Source organism: Humulus lupulus, chromosome 8 (genome assembly GCF_963169125.1).
Source record: "Humulus lupulus chromosome 8, drHumLupu1.1, whole genome shotgun sequence".
Classification (NCBI taxonomy): Eukaryota; Viridiplantae; Streptophyta; class Magnoliopsida; order Rosales; family Cannabaceae; genus Humulus; species Humulus lupulus.
The window spans coordinates 52368881-52385441 of record NC_084800.1 but is presented as its reverse complement, the minus strand read 5'-3'; positions in this window follow the sequence as shown (position 1 = coordinate 52385441).

Below are 16561 nucleotides of genomic sequence, written 5' to 3'. Positions count from 1 at the left end.
CTGACGAACAATGTGGCAATCTATTTCAACATGCTTGGTACGTTCGTGGAAGACGGGGTTCATTGAGATGTGCAAGGCAGCGGTGTTGTCACAGTACATGACAGCTGGTTGTGTATGTTGAATCCCGAAATCCTTTAGCAAAGCAAGTAACCATAGTAGTTCACAAGTTGTGTTGGCCATAGCACGGTATTCAGCCTCCGAAGAAGACCTTGATACTGTGGTTTGCTTTTTAGATTTCCAAGACACAAGAGATTTGCCCAAATAGATGCAGTAGCCAGTGATGGAACGTCTTGTATCCGGACAAGTAGCCCAATCGGCATCTGAAAAAGCTTTGAGCTGAAAAATAGATGCTGAAAGATTTGTGGCAGCAATATTGTTGGAGTGTGAACATGTAGCTGAGTGAAAAAAATAAGCCTTGAGCAGGATTGCCTTTGAGATATTGGAGTTTTTGAGCAGCCTTATAATGAGGTTGTCTAGGCTCTTGTAAAAATTGGCTTAACCTGTTCACAGCATAAGAAATATCTGGTCTTGTAATGGTTAGATAAATCAATTTACCAATTAAACTCCTGTATGAAGTAGGATCGGTTAGTAACTCTCCATCATCTTTGCTCAACTTAATATTAGGTTCCATAGGAGTTGAAGAAGGTTTGGCACCTAAAGAACCTGTTTCATGCAATAATTGTAGAACAAAGGGTCTTTGAGAGACAGAAATACCATTAGAAGCCCGACCTATTTCAAGGCCAAGAAAAAAACGTAATGGTCTAAGATCTTTAAGTTTAAACTTGGAGTTTAATCTGTGCTTGAAATCATCGACATCAAGATCATTATTACTTGCTAGGACTATATCATCAACATAAATCAAGACAGCTAAAACATTATTAGCATTAGTCCTAATAAAAAGTGAATGATCGGAATGTGATTGAGTAAAACCTTCTTGGAGCAAAGTGGTACTAAGTTTAGCATACCATTGTCTTGATGCTTGTTTGAGACCATAAAGGCTTTTGTTAAGCTTACAAACAGGATTTAGTGGGAACTCCCCCTTAGGTTGATAGCCTTGAGGAAGTTTCATGTAAACCTCTTCATCTAAATCACCATGTAAGAAAGCATTATTTATGTCCAATTGGTGTAGTTTCCAATTATTTAAGGCAGCTAGGGCTAGGAATACTTTTAAAGTATTGAATTTTGCAAAGGGTGCAAAAGTTTCAAAGTAGTCTATACCTTGTTGTTGAGTATATCCTTTGGCAACTAGACATGCCTTGTATCTTTCAACATCACCATTGGACTTATATTTTATTTTGTATACCCATTTGTTGCCAATGATATTATGGCCATGGGGAAGGGAAACAATGTTCCAAGTGTTATTGGCAATGAGGGCATCAAGCTCATTTTGCATTGCTAATTGTCATTCATGAAGCTTGGAGGCTTGTGTGTAGCTAGTAGGTTCGAACAAGGTATGGGCAGCAAGTATAGCATTTCGAAAAAATGGACGAAACTTGTCATAGGATATGAAATTAGTTAAAGGGTGAGCAGTAGAATACTCACATATGTAATCCTTGAGATGTGATGGTCGATTAAGTGGGCGGCCAACTTTAGAAGTAGTGAGTGGCTGCTCAATGGATGTACTAGCAGGGGCCGAGATCATATTCTCGTTATTGGAATTTAGAGAGGATTGGTTGTTGCCAAAAATAGAGTCAAAAGTATCACTAGAACTTGGTTGAGTCAAAGGAAATATATGCTCATAAAAATTGACATCTCTTGAATGAAAAATTTGGTTAGTAGCTATATCAAGTAGAGTGTATGCTTTCATACCTGGGGGGTAGCCTATAAATATACAAGCACGAGATCTAGGAGTAAACTTGTTTTGTTTACTATCAAGAGTACATGCATAGGCAAGACAACCATAATTCCGAAGATGATCATAAGAGGGAATTTGAGCATATAAAAGTTCAAAAGATGATCTAAAATTTAAGAGTGCAGATGGCGTTCTATTGAGAAGATAGACAGCATTAGTAATAAAGTGATTCCAATATGATAGAGGTAATTTGGACTGTATAGCTAAAGCCCGAGCTACATTGAGTATATGTTGATGCTTGCGCTCAACAACAGAGTTTTGTTGAGGACGCTCAACACAAGAATGATATAAATGAATGCCTTTTGTTGCATATAAAGAACTAAGATTGAGTTCTTTAGCATTATCCGATTGTATGGCTTTTATGGGAAGAGAAAAGTGAGTGAGAACATAAGTATAAAACTGTGGGATAATAGTTTGAACATCGGATTTGCATTTCAACATATAGACCCAAGTAAATCTAGTATGATCATCAACAATAGTGAGGAAATATTTATATCCTTCCAATGTAGAAATGGAGTAACAACCCCAAATATCCATGTGTACTAAATCAAAAGCATTAGGAGCCATATTATTATGAGAGTCAAAAGGCAATTTCTTTTGTTTAGCTAAATGACACACATGACAAGGGTCATTATGATTTGAAGAAGCTGGAAAATGTAAAATTTTATTCGATTTGTTGGTAACTTTCATAGAAGGATGTCCTAACCGTGTATGCCAAGTATGAACATTATTACTAGAGTTCTTAGAATGTACAAAAGAATAAGAAGGTAAAAGAGTCTTGTCTTGTTGCAGTAGGTACAAGTGTCCTATACGCTTAGCAATCCCAAGCATCTTGTTCTGTGATGTGTCCTGTATTAGACAGTGAGTTTGAAAAAAAGAAAGAGTGCGATTTTGAGTGTATAACAAGGCAGGTACATATATTAAGTTTAATTGAAAATCTGGGACATATAAGACATTATTCAGGGTCAGATTGTTGTTTATTTTTACAGTACCAGATTTACACACTTTTATTCTCAAACCACTCGGCAAAGTAAGATAAGAGGCTATTGTGAAGTTAGAAAAAGATGTAAAAAACTGGAAATTGCAACTAACATGGTGAGTAGCACCATTGTCAATAACCCAATAATCATGAGAAAGAGATACAAAGTTACCAGAAAAATTGGAGATCACAGGTTGTGTCTCGGCCTTAGGAGTATGGGCTTGCTGAAGCTGAGTGCTGAGTGTCACGGGCCGCCAACTTCGATACTCGAAGGGACGGAACGTGCGGCACTTGTTAGCACTTTTAACTAGCAAGTCAGCCTAGAATTCACACCTGCGGCAAGCAAACTCAATGGTTAGCCACATTACAAGTCTCACACAAGTAAGGGCAATTATGAAGCGGGAGCAAGCACGAGGCAAGCTATCCAGAGGCAACATCCCACACAACAATCAGAGCCAACAACACAGTCAAGTGGCACGCAATGGCCCAACGAAGGTAACAAACAAGAAATACATAGACTGTAAAGAATGCATACACAAAGGGACGTGGCAAAGCATCATTTTATTCATATAAGGCCTTGATAGGGCAAGGGAGTACACAGCTTAAGCCCCTATCTACTGGTGGCCATGGTGCTTCCTTAAGTCACCAGGTCCCCCCCCCCCTAAGGAGCATTCTAAGCAAATGAAGTCTTCCCAGGAACATATATGATTTTTGTCTGGGAGACATATGCATAATTACAAAAGTGCCATTCCCTACCCCTGAGGTTACTTGGTGCAAGACTTGACTAATGATCAAGCACCAAGGCATGCTCATACATACAAAATGGCCCCCTGGAGATGTGCCATGACGCAGCACATCACACTCTCCCCCACTTAAATCTTCGGCGTCCTCGACGAACTTGCCCCTTGCTGATCTTCAATCTTTTGCGTATGCTTGTGCAAGTCCTCCGCCCTTTCCCAGCAAATTTCTTCATCTCCGAGCCCTTTCCACTTCACCAGAAACTCTTTCTTCTTCTTTCTGTCCACGACCACGGTCCTCTCTGCTAAGATTTCTTCAGGTTGTCTGCTGCTTCGTGGCTTGACGCTGACTCCTTCTCTGGTAGACTGGTTGCGCGCTGGCTCTTCTGGATCTTCGTGATACGGTTTGAGGTTGCTGACGTGCAAGACCGGGTGTATCTTCATCCATTCTGGTAAGCTGACTTTATAGGAGGTCAGACCCACTTTCGAGATGACTGGAACAGGACCCTCGTATTTGCGGACGAGTCTGATGTCCTTATTCCCTCGGAATCTCAGTTGTTCGGGCCTCAGCTTGATCATCACTAAGTCGCCTGCTTTGAATTCCAGCGGTCCTCTCTTCTGATCTGCCCATTTTTTCATTCTCTTTGATGCCTTCTCTAGGTAGGCTCGGGAAATCTCGGTTGTTTTCTTCCAGTCTTTCGTGAAATTGAAGGCTCTCGAATTTCTTCCGCGATACTCATCCACTGTGTGGGGTAACAGCGGTTGCTGACCGTTAACAACTTCAAAAGCGCTCTTGTTTGATGAAGAACTCTTCTGAGAGTTGAAACAAAATTGAGCTACGTCTAGTAGTTGCGGCCAATTCTTTTGGTTAGCACTGACGAAATGCCGCAAATACTCTTCTAGCATCCCATTGAATCTTTCAGTTTGTCCATCTGTTTGAGGATGGTAGCTCGAGGAAATATTTAGTTGTGACCCCAAAAGGTTGAATAACTCCGACCAAAAGGTCCCCGTGAATCTTCCATCACGGTCACTAACTATATTTTGGGGTACTCCCCAATACTTAACTACATACTTGAAGAAAAGTCTCGCTATCTCTTTTGCCGAGCAATATTTTGACAGCGGTATGAAGGTTGCATACTTTGAAAATCTATCCACGATCACTAAGATCGCACTCAAGTCTCCCGTCTTCGGTAAACTAGTAATGAAGTCAAGCGACACACTCTCTCATGGTCGGCTTGGGACTAACAAAGGTTCTAACAACCCTGGCGTCTTGTGTCTCTCCACTTTGTCTTGCTGGCAGGTGAGACAGGTTTTGGTATACTCCACGATATCGTCGCGCATTTGTGGCCAGTAGTACCCCTGCTTCAACAAGGCATGGGTTCTCTGCCACCTTGGATGACCCGCCCACAAGGTGTCGTGACACTCACTCATTAGTGTCCTCCGCAAATCTCCTGTCTTGGGAACATATAAGCGGCCACCCTTGGCCCACTAAAGATCGTCTTCTATCCAAAATTGGCGAGTCTTTCCCTCTTTTGCGAGATTCATGATGGTCTTCATCACCGGGTCTTTCACCAGGTTCTCCTTAATGCGCTCTCGGAGTGGAGTGGTCACCATGCTAGCCGACATATTAGCCAGCAATTTTAGAGCCGCTAACTCAGCTTTGCGACTCAGGGCATCAGCTGCCTGGTTTAGACGGCCCGCCTTGTGTTCGAAATGAAAGTCGAATTCTGCTATGAACTCCTGCCATCGTGCTTGTTTAGGGGTAAGCTTTGGCTAGGTGAGGAAATGACTCACCGCGACATTATCTGTCTTCACCACAAACTTCGACCCCAAGTAGTGCCTCTACACTCGTAGACAATGAATTACTGCGAGAAGCTCCTTCTCTTAGGCAGTGTACCGCCTCTCTACCTCCGTGAGTTTGCGGCTTTCATAAGCTACGGGGTGGCCCTCTTGTACAAGCACCCCTCCCAAGGCAAAATCAGACGCGTCTGTCTGCACTTCAAAGGACCTACCAACATCTGGTAAGGCTAGGACAGGATCTCGCATCATGGCTTCTTTCAGACTCTGAAATGCTTCGACACACCTATCGGTCCACGTCCAAGTTACACCCTTCTTCAACAACTCTGTCAAGGGTGTCGTCCTTCTTGAATAGCCCTCCACGAATCTTCGATAATAGTTGGCTAAACCAAGGAAAGAGCGTAATTCCTTCAAATTTGTGGGGGCCTTCCAGTCTTGAATGGCCCACACCTTCTCTAGATCCATGCGGATCTGACCACGCTCTACTATGTGGCCTAGGAACTTGATCCTCTCTTGTACGAAGGAGCACTTTTCTCGCTTCACATAGAGTTGGTTCTCTCTCAATTTCTGAAACACTTGGGATAAGTGTCGTTGATGTTCTTCTATTGTGGAGCTGTAGACCACTATGTCATCCAAGTAGACTACCACGAACTTGTCTAGATATTCTTGGAAAACTTGGTTCATCAACGTACAGAATGTGGCTGGTGCGTTCGTCAACCCAAACGGCATGACTCGGAACTCGTATGCTCCATATCGAGTCACACACGTTGTCTTCGGCTCATCCCCTTCGGCTATCCGCTCTTGATAGTAGCCTGATCTCAACTCCAGTTTTGTAAAGAATTTAGCTCCACTCAACTGGTCGAACAAGTTGGCGATCAAGGGGATGGGGTACGTATTACGCACTGTCACTTTATTGAGAGCCTGGTAATCAATACATAGTCTCAAGCTCCCATCGTGCTTTTTCTAGAATAGCACGGGTGCACCATATGGTGCCTTCGATGGCCTGATGAAGCCTGCCTCTAGTAAATCCTTCAACTGCTTCCTCAATTATGCTAGTTCGGGGGGCGCCATTCTATAGGCCGCCTTTGCAGGTGGTTTGGCTCCCGGCACCAGCTCAATCTGGTGATCAATCCCTCTTCTAGGTGGTAAGGCTTTGGGGAGTTGGTCCGGCATCACATCCCCATACTTCTTCAAGACCATTCGAATTTCTGGTGGGATGACTTCATCCACCGTATCCTCGTATATTGTGGGTAGGATAATATACGTGGGCTCTTTCCTTCTCACGCCCTTCTTCAACTGCAAGGCTGACAACAGCTTGGTTTCTGGGGGCTGCTTTACTTTAGCAGGCACCACTGCAGGTGTCTCCCCCATTATGAGTAAGCTTCCCGTCGCTGGGATGGGAATGGCTCCCTTTTCCGTAAGGAAGTCCATACCCAATATCACATCAAAGTCGTCCATTCGCACGACCACCAAGTCAGTCTACCCCTCCCACGAGCCAATCTTCATGTTCACCTTTTTAGCCACGCTGGTTGTGGCCAAGGCTTCTGAGTTAACCGCTTTCATGCGGCCATGGTCTTTCTCCCATTTCAGTCCTAAACGTTTAGCTTCGATCTCCGAAATGAAGTTATGAGTGGCGTCCGTGTCGATCATCACACTTCCGGCCATTTTACCGTTTATAGCGGCGTCCACATACATTAGTCCCTTTCTGGGGGTCTTCTTCACTTTCGCACCGTGTTTCTTGAGAGCATTCAGCATCCGAAGGGCACCCATGTGCGTAAACTCCTCCTCCTCCTCTTCGTTGTTTTGTTCTACTTGGGCAAATGTCGCCTGGAGGGCACTCATCTTGCCTTTGTGAGGACACTCTATTGACTTATGAGGCCCGGTACAGATCCAACATGTAAGAGGCTTCTTGAACTGGGGGTTGCCACCTTTGCTAGGAGAGTTAGACTCCACAATCCTTTTCTCTCCTCCCCCACTCTTGCTCTGCCAAGACTTCCCAAACTTTTTACTCCCAACATTACTTCCACTAGTCGACGGATTAGTCTTCTTGGATTGAATGTTCCCTGATGAGTAATCAGTTAATCGTTCGGCAGCAGCCTGAGCAGTGGCTAGGTCAGCCACTCTCTGTCTCTCGAGCTCTTGCTTTGCCCAAGGCCTCAGGCCTTCTAAAAATGCGAAGATTTTGTCCACTTCGGACATGTCTTTTATATCTAGCATCAATCCAGAGAATTTCTTAACGTATTCTCGGATTGTGCCAGTGTGCTTCAGCTCTCTCAACTGGCGTCGAGCTATGTAGGCAACATTTTCGGGGAGGAACTGCGTCTTCAACTCTCTCTTGAGATCTTCCCAGGTTGTTATGGTGCATCTGCCGTTCTGCATATCGTCATACTTTGTCCTCCACCACACTTTGGCATCCGCAGACAAGTACATCGTCGCCATGGCAACCTTGCCATCTTCCGATTCAGCTCTTACGGCTCGGAAGTAATGCTCCATGTCAAAAAGGAAGTTCTCTAAGTCCTTTGCGTCTCTAGCCCCACCGTAGGGCCTCGGCTCCGGGACTTTTACTCTGCCATATTCCATGCCAATGGGTCCGGTTGCAGGCTGGCTCCCAACTGCCCTCATGGTGAGGTTCAGCTTGGTGTTCATCTCCAACATTTCATCTTTCATTGCCTCTACCGACACCCTGCAATTCTCTACAAGGTCATTTAATGATTCTTGTAGGTCCTTCACCGCTCGTTCCATTGCCTCCATACGTTCCTCCCTCGGAGGACTATGGGATGTGCTTGAAAGGTTTTCTCTCCTCTCGATTGCTGTTATGCGGGCCAGCAGATTGATCGTATCCCGCTCCAACACAGCCACGCGGTTTAGTGCGTTAGTCGTCTTCGATTCTAGCCTAATAGAGCTAAGATCCTTGACTCTCTCGTCCAGGCCATCTAGTTCTCCGACACGCCTCTCCAGCGCTTCAATCCTTTGAGTGTTGCTCACCATTCTGCAGGGTCCCCAAGCTTTCTCAACTTAGCTCTGATACCAACTGTCACGGGCCGCCAACTTCGATACTCGAAGGGACGGAACGTGCGGCACTTGTTAGCACTTTTAACTAGCAAGTCAGCCTAGAATTCACACCTGCGGCAAGCAAACTCAATGGTTAGCCACATTACAAGTCTCACACAAGTAAGGGCAATTATGAAGCGGGAGCAAGCACGAGGCAAGCTATCCAGAGGCAACATCCCACACAACAATCAGAGCCAACAACACAGTCAAGTGGCACGCAATGGCCCAACGAAGGTAACAAACAAGCAATACATAGACTGTAAAGAATGCATACACAAAGGGACTTGGCAAAGCATCATTTTATTCATATAAAGCCTTGATAGGGCAAGGGAGTACACAGCTTAAGCCCCTATCTGCTGGTGGCCATGGTGCTTCCTTAAGTCACCAGGTCACCCCCCCTTAAGGAGCATTCTAAGCAAATGAAGTCTTCCCAGGAACATATATGATTTTTGTCTGGGAGACACATGCATAATTACAAAAGTGCCATTCCCTACCCCTGAGGTTACTTGGTGCAAGACTTAACTAATGATCAAGCACCAAGGCATGCTCATACATACAAAATGGCCCCCTGGAGATGTGCCATGACGCAGCACGTCACACTGAGCATAGCAATTAAATTCTGTATAGCCGCTTGGCTGCCCAGTTCAGGAGAAGATAAAGTAAAGGCAGTAGCTGGATGGACAGCAGGCTTATTGTTGACATTTTTGGTGCCATATCCAGGGGGAAAACCATGGATGAAGTAGCATTTTTCTTTGAGGTGTCCCGGCTTTTGACAGTGAGAGCAAGTAGGCCTCATTTTCTTTGTTCTTGATGGTGGAAGTGACGGTGGGTTGGAAGTAGAGGTAGCAATGAGATTGGTGGTAGCCGATGGCCTTATCTTCCTCTATCTTTCTTCTTGCACAATGGTGGAAAAAACTTTAGAAATAGAGGGAAAAGGATCAAGAAGAAGAACCTGAGATCAGACGGCATGGTAGGACTCATTCAATCCCGTAAGAAATTGCAAAACTTGCTCAAGATTCTGTAGCTCAAGACTATCAGTGGCAGCAGCACAAGTACATGGCGTTCTTGGTCGGAGTTCATTAATCTCATCCCAAATTGCTTTTAGTTTAGTGAAATAGGCGCTAACGGAATCATCTCCTTTGATGAAGCGATATGAGGGATGTCCGAAGATCAAAGATGTGAGGCCCATTTCCTTGATTGAATCTTGTGTTTAACTCAGTCCACATTGCAGCAGCGGAATCAAGATAGATGATACTGCTCTTGATTTCTAGGGAAACTGAGTGAATAATCCAAGACATAACCATTTGATTACATCTGCTCCAGGGATCAAACAAATGGTGATCAGAAGAGGGTTGAGGAATGGTTCCAGTGAGGAAGCCAGTTTTGTTCTTCGCACCCACGGAGAGCTTGAAGTCACGAGCCCACTGTTGAAAATTGGTGTCCGTGAGAGGTGGAGAAGCTAAGATCAGACCTAGGTGGTCTCCAGTGCCCATGAAGTAGGGATTGTTGGCATCTTCTTGAGCAGGTCGATCACGCAGAGGAGGGTCGGAAGCAGCCAAATTGGTCCTCTGTCCAGTAGTAGTCGGCGCCTGAGAGGGAGGCAGCATGTCGGAATCTATGGAGGAGGAAGGTTGCTCCTGTTGAGGTCTGTTTCTTGTTCATCCCATGGGAGAAGCGAAGGAGAAGGAAGGGTTCAAGAATCGGTTTGAGATCGATTTCTGGCTGATACCATATTAGGAAATATATTCAGAGAGAGAGAGAGAAATAATTTCTTGTATATATTATTACAAAAGCTGAAAGAGTACATATATATTCAGTAAGGGAAAAATGTTAGTATAACTAACCATAGTTAAGGATAACTATACACAAGGGTAAGCTAATATCCTAATAGATAGCCTTTGTTTCATAGGAAATACTATCTAATTAAACAATTTATGATGGCTATGTGGATAAGGTTTATATGCTTTTTGATTACATAACTAAAACATGTGAACAAATTATATTAAATATAGTAATGTTTTCTTATTTAATATTTCGAACGTGATTAATATTGTAAATCCTAAAATTCACAAATTTTATAGAGATATTTTTTTTTATTTAAAAGATGATTTTAAATTCCTTTTTATTGTGATTTTTTGAATTAATATCTTGGATTAATTGGCAAGGTTTGCAAATAATTCCTTATTTAATTTTATATTCTCACAATATGTTTATAAAAATAATTTGTATCTTGGTTTTATAAAGAAAATATTATGTACTTATTCGAATTTATTTCTAGAATATTTTATATTGATTTTCGTGCTTTCTAATATAATTAACTATAGAACATACTGTTATCCCAAAAATTTGGAAAGAATGACGTGGCGGTGAAATGGACACGTGGCATGAGTTAGTAGGGAGATCTGGCTTAGTAATAGCCTAATACATTAGTTAAGGAATGGGACAGAGGGTCAAGCCAAATACGCCCAATCGAAGAGAGTATTTAGACTGGGGGTTGCTTGGCTCAGACCTCAGTTTAAAGACCCATATAATTAAATTGGTGCCAAGACCAAGAAAGTGAAAGGGAGGTATGAATTTTGGTTCAAGATATAAAAGCAGTAGGTCCGATCGGACCTAAGCTTAGGAGACCTCTTGTTAAGCTTGGTTCGAATAAGTTCAAAAAGAATAAGGCTCAAGTTTTACTCAAGGGGAAAGCCACATAGTGGCCGATCGGGTATGATATGGAAGAAGTGAACTTGGGCTTGAATGAGGTGAGTAGAAATGGTGGTGTCCGATCGGACATGATGCGTGTGGATACTTTGGACCATTTTGGTCCAAAGGGGTGACTATGACCGATCGAACATACACATAGGAGGTACCTTGGACCATTCAAGTCAAGGAGAAGTAGATGGTGGCTCGGACCACCTTGGTCCGAGGAGAAAAGTCTAATGCCCGATCGAGCATTTGGTTGAGCGAAGAGGTTCGAACCTTGTTGGCCCAAGGAGAAGGATGTGTGCCCGATCGGACGTGGTACTTATGAGTACCTTGGACCATTTTGATCAAGGAAAGGTGGTGGCTCAGACCACCTAGGTCCGAAGAGAGAGGACCAAGGTCCGATCGGACCTTGGTTAAGCAAAGGAGGCTTGGACCATTTAGGTCCAAGGGGCATTATGCCCGATCGCGTAAGACCTCCCCCGATCGCACATGACCTCCCCCGATCGCGCAAGACACCTGCAAGAGCGCTCGGACCATGTTGGTCCGAAGATATGCTAGGAAGAAGATGGCTCGGACCATGTTGGTCCGAGGAGCAAAGTGTAAGGTCATTTTGGACCTTGATTGAAGGAGTCAAATAAGGTGGTTTGAACCACCTTAAGCCAAAGAAGACAACCATTGTGTCCGATCGGACACAATGGAGGAGTATAACTCGAGTGTAGTTGGCCTTTGGTCCAAGGATAGCCATGCGTATGCCACCTTTGACCTACGTAAAGCTTGAAGAATAGCCAACATGCATGAGAAGCTACGTCAAACTGCCCAAAACTACTTCAGTGAGAATCGGTCCAAGCATCCGGGAATCACTCAATCCTCACTCGAAATTAGGGATCAGTTATATTTTGAATGTTTATTTTGTAATATAAATATTAGGTAAATAATAGAATATCCCTATTAAAAGGGGATATCAGTTGAGAACCCAGGTCTATAAATAGGGACTTGGGACGATCGTAAAAGGATTTTTTTTTTTTTTTTTTTGGGCAAAATCAAGAGTGAATCTGTATTCTAGAGAGAGAAAGTGTGTTGTTCTTGAGATAAACCCATTTTTGCGTTCTAGAATATCTCACACTGAAGAAACTCAGTTGACACGGTTCATCTGATCTTGAGTGCAAATACAGTAATAAAATCTCTAAGTGGATTAGGCTATTACCGATCATCGGGGCTGAACCACTATAAAAACCTCGTGTTATTTACTTTAGTTCATAAAAAACTGTCTGTTGTCGTTTATAATTCTCTTGAAGGTTGTCGTAGTTGACGTTCTCATGTCGTTGGCTAAATTCACAGTCAACATTTTGGTGCTTTCATTGAGAGCCTGAAGAGAAAACAGACAGTCCCTAAAGCGATATGGCGCCTAAGAACACCACCGCGGCCTCCAAGAGGGCAAGCACCTCCAGGGAGCATGCTAGATCGGAAAATCCTAACGTTCAAGATCGTGAGAATGAGCCTAGGGTCGTGCTTGAGGATGTAGCTCCTGAAGTTGAGGAGCTCCAGGAGACCATGAGCGCGTTCCAGGATGAGTTGGCCCAGTTCAATGCTAGGCAGGAGGCCTTCGCTGAGGAAATGGCCAAGCAGAAACAAGAGATGGACGCTAGGAGCGAGGAGATCCGTCGACAGCAGGAGGAGGCCGACAGGCGACACCGCGAAGCTGCACTTGCTCTGGAGGCAGCTGCGCAGTTGACCCGAGCCAATGCTCAAGCTATGCCTGGGGTGATACCCACTCAAGAAGCAAGGACCATAGAGGCTGGTCAAAAGAAAGCTGATAGACCAGCAAGAGGTGGTGGTAACCCGCCTGGTCATGAGGAGGAGGGAGTACGATCACGCACTGCCTCTACCCAAAGGGGGAATTCTAAGACCCCCTCAAGGAGCCATAGATCAGAGACTTCCAGGTCAGGAAGTCATAAGTCTGGCAGTAAGAAAACACCTTCTGAGCAGGGGCACAACAAAGCCCCTCGTGGCAAGGAAACTTCACACTTCAAAGATGGACATGGGCGTTATGAAGGTGACAGTTACCACACCAACCAGTCGAAAGAGAAGAATAATAACCGACGAGGGGGAGATAATCAACCAGCTCAAACGGGGAAGCCACCACGACATCCCAACCAGCGTAATGGCAAGGAGCACGCTCCACCTAATAGACCCTCCGAAAAGACTCGGAGTACGGTGTTCGACCGGTTGGGAAAGAACACTGCTCAGAAGGACCTAAGGGACATCATTGATGACAGAAGGAGGACCGCTCCGTTCGAAGGGCAGGAGCCAATCCGTCCTACTAGTCGAGTAGAAATACTTGACGTAGATACGCTGGATAGGAGTGCCCGACCTAGCGGTCCCGAAAGTTCATCCCCAGCAGTGGCCCCAGCCATCCAAGCCCAGCTTGATGCTTTGACGGCGGCAGTACAAGGTTTATCCAAACAACCAGTTATTGATCCAGTAGACCACAGAAGTGGTAGCCCTTTTTGTGCTAGAATAAGAGCAGCCCAACCACCAAGGAAATACAAGGCGCCTGTATTGCCAGTTTATACAGAAAAGGCAGACCCGGTGAGACACGTTGGAAAGTTCGAGGATCAGATGGAGCTGCTTGGGGTGAGTGACGATTACCGCTGTAGAGTCTTCCCCACCACCTTGTCAGACACTGCCCAAGAGTGGTACTGGAAGTTCAAACCCGACTCCATCACCTCTTGGGAGAGCTTTAGGAAGGAGTTCTGCAGGCAGTTTAGCACTGCCCGAACCCCTCCAGTTTATGCCAACCACTTGGTGGATATTAGGCAAGGCAAAGATGAATCTCTCAAGAACTACATACAGAGGTTTATGAGAGAAGCCAATCGGGCTACCGCTGTTGGAGATGAAGGGAAGATGGTTGCGATCTCCTCGGGTATTATTTATCGAAGTCCTTTGTGGGACAGCATTCACCGCCATCCAATTTCAACTTTACAACAGTTCTTGGACCGTGCAGATAAGTACATGAAGTTGGACGATGCCATTGAGAAAGGAGAGAACGGGTTGAACAACCCAAGTGGATCGGGGGATACTCCAAAGGATAGCGGAAATGATCAAGGCGGTAGTAAGAAACGTGGGAATAACGGGTCTGACCACCGCAGTGAGAAGAAAGCTAAGTCTGGGTCGAATGACAAACCTACGAAGTATGAACCTCGATTCACCAACTACACTACTCTTTCGGCAACCCGAGCGGAGATCTATCTAGCCAGCCATCAGGAGGTCCCTTACCGAAGGCCCCCTCCAATCAAGAAGGAAATGAGTAAGAGGGATAAGAACAAGTTCTGTCGTTTCCATGGAGACTATGGTCATGACACGAACGAGTGTAACCACCTTAAGGATGAGATAGAGTTTCTCCTCCGTTCGGGGAAACTAAAAAAATATAAGGCAGAGAAAACCCAGGGAGAGGGAAGCAACAATAATCCTGGGTTCAAGCGACAACGGTCCCCACCTTTGCAACCTGAACCTGTGGACTTCACACTAGATACAATATGTGGAGGACCACATCTTGCGGGTGATAGCAGCAAGGCGAGGGAAAGATATGCTCGCACCCTTCGTCATGAGTTGGAGGCAGCGTCCACATCCGAGGTTATGACGATGGAGGAGAGACCATCAAAGAACCCAAGGTATGAAAGTGAGTCCCTCACCTTCACTGAGGAGGATGCCAAACACGTGAGGTATCCTCACAATGACCCTCTCGTAGTGACAGTTCAAATAGCTAACATGAAGGTGAAAAGATGTCTGGTTGATACGGGAAGTTCCGTAAACATTATTTATAAGTCCCCTTTTGAAAAAATGAAGCTATCCATCAATGACTTGAAACCATGCTCTCACGTCATTTACGGGTTTACTGGAGAGGGACTATCACCAGCTGGAACAATAAAGTTACCAGTCACCACGGGGGAAGCTCCCAAGCATGAAACCGTGATGACTGAATTTTTGATTGTTGACTGCCCGTCTGCCTACAATGTGGTTATTGGTCGACCACTACTCACCAACTTGCATGCGGTAGTTTCAATTTGGCACCTTTCTATGAAATTCCCGACCAGCGCTGGCGTAGGCTACGTCCAAGGAGACCAAAGGGAAGCTAGAGAGTGTTATAATGCCTCCATAGCTAAGGCAAAGAAAGGTGCCAAGGAAAACAACATGATTGTGTGTGTTGAAGGAGGGGAAGTGGATGAGATGGACGTAGACCAGAGTCTTGTCGTAGTAAACGATGAAGAGGTGTTGAAGGAGTGTGACCAGGAGAGCACTCCCAGTTTGAAAGAGCAGAAGACCCCATCAGGTGATGAAGTCACCAAATAGGGCGTTGCCCAAAGCGAGGAAAGAGATATCGATCCTCGCTTTGGGGATTATGAGAGTGATGTGGGACCGTCCGAGGAGTTAGAAGAGGTCCCTATAGATGAGAATGACCCGACAAGAGGGGTCAAGATTGGGAAGAAATTGAAAGCTGAGGTGAGAGCACAGCTAATAGAGTTCTTGCGAAGGAATCAGGATGTCTTCGCCTGGTCTCACAAGGATATGGTGGGTATCTCACCAACTGTGATCAGCCATGTGCTCAACGTAGATGAAAGGTATCCAGCGGTACAGCAGAAGAGGAGGTTACTTGACAAGGATCGAGCAAAGGCTCTTAAGGAGGAAGTAGAGCGGTTGAAGGAGAACGGGTTTATTAGAGAGGCATACTACCCAGCTTGGGTTTCAAACCCAGTCTTGGTGCCTAAACCCAATGGAAAGTGGAGGACTTGTGTAGATTTTACTGATCTAAACAAAGCATGCCCGAAGGATTGTTTCCCTTTACCAAGAATAGACCAGTTGGTGGATGCAACCTCTGGTCACGAGACCTTGTCCTTCATGGATGCATATTCGGGATACAACCAAATCAGCATGCATCCTCCTGATGAAGAACATACCAGCTTCCGAACGGATATAGGGCTCTATTGCTATAGAGTGATGCCCTTCGGGTTAAAAAATGCAGGAGCTACCTACCAGCGCCTGGTGAATGGCATGTTTCGTGACTTAATCGGCAAAAGCATGGAGGTATACGTAGATGATATGCTGGTGAAGTCAAAAGAAGCTGGGGGGCACGTGGGAGACTTAGAGGATTGCTTTGCAATCTTGAGGAAGTATAACATGAAATTAAACCCCCTCAAATGTTCGTTTGGAGTGGGTTCTGGGAAATTCCTTGGGTTTATTGTCAACTCCCGAGGAATAGAAGCAAACCCTGAAAAGATCAAGGCTCTCATAGAGATGAAGTCTCCCACAAGAATAAAGGAGGTGCAAAGCTTGACTGGGCGGATTGCGGCTCTAAGCAGGTTCGTCTCAAAATCAACGGACAAGTGCGTCCCGTTTTTTAACCTGCTTAAAGGAGGAAAGAAGTTCGAGTGGACCGCAGAGTGTGAACAAGCT